The sequence below is a fragment of the Halyomorpha halys genome, unplaced genomic scaffold, assembly GCF_000696795.3.
Source record: "Halyomorpha halys isolate HHAL.00 unplaced genomic scaffold, Hhal_1.1 Scaffold123.1, whole genome shotgun sequence".
Classification (NCBI taxonomy): domain Eukaryota; kingdom Metazoa; phylum Arthropoda; class Insecta; order Hemiptera; family Pentatomidae; genus Halyomorpha; species Halyomorpha halys.
The window spans coordinates 240,213-241,438 of NW_027107023.1; positions in this window are offsets into that span (position 1 = coordinate 240,213).

Here is a 1,226-nt window from a genome sequence, read left to right on the forward strand (position 1 = left end):
ATATAAGCTACGGTCTGAGTCAGCTGTCTATCGAAAGTCTACTCGATAGTGAAGATGCGGAAGCTTTAAAAGCAGCGGTCGTCTGCAGAGTCAAGAGGAGCATCCTAAATCAGATTCAGAGTGACGAAGAGACCCCTTGGATCAAGTAAAGATTAAAGAAGGCGTTTGGAGGAGGACGGTGGGCCCCAGAGGAAGACATATTCATGATGATCCGAGAGACAAAGAAACCGAAACAGTCTAGTGGGCAATATGCAGAGGAACTCCTGGCACGCTTTAACAAAATTCAAGATAAACAGAGCGAAATGATGGAAACAATTCAGGTACAGGGCCGGATGCAATTCTTATCCCTGGTGCTAAAGATACAGTTGGCAAAAGATCTAGGGAAGAAGGAAGGATTTCCGAGAGAGCGCTCGTTTGTGGAAATAGCCCAAGATCGCATAGGAGCAAGCGCTAGAGAGGTAGACGCCCGAATGGAAGTAGAAGAACCAGGGTGGACTGGGATAGAATACCAACGGCCAAGAAACATGCCCAACCCTTGGGGAGGAGGAGAGAACACGGAAATGGTAGAAGAGAGGGAGCTATGGACCAAGAAAATAGAAGAAGCCTCGTTAAACTCAGAAACAATAGTCGGCGGGACGACCGTAAGTGTCACGGATGTGGTAAAATTGGGCATTTAGTGGCGCATTACCCTCGCACGAGGTGCTTTGAATGTGGCGATGAGGGGCACATAGCCAAACAGTGCCCATATTTGTACCGAAGAAGAGATGTGGGCCGGGGCGAACCAATGGAGATCAACGCCCAACAGATATGGAGAAGCCACCGTAGGTTCACTAGATCTTCAGATGAATCTAAGCAAGCATCAGGAGCATCGGAGACCGAAGAAGAAGTCGAGGAGCCAAGGAACCGAGGTAGTCTAGTGGAGAAGGTAGAAACAAGAGGATGGAAGCGAGGGAACGGAGGAGAATGGAGACGAGGGACTGGAGAGAGGAAGACTCGAGACATCTGACATCTGAAGGGGTTGTCAGCGGAGAGGCGACCGCACACTGCTGAATTATAATGTGAGAGAAAAGAGCGGCGGTCTGCCTATAATAGAGATAGCTGGAGTGAGGTGCCTGGTGGACACCGGCAGTTCCAACACCATCATGTGCCGAGAAGCCTTGCAAAAGCTGTGTGATGGAGATAAAATGCCCAAGATTCAGAAATGTTATTGTAAATTAATCACCCTG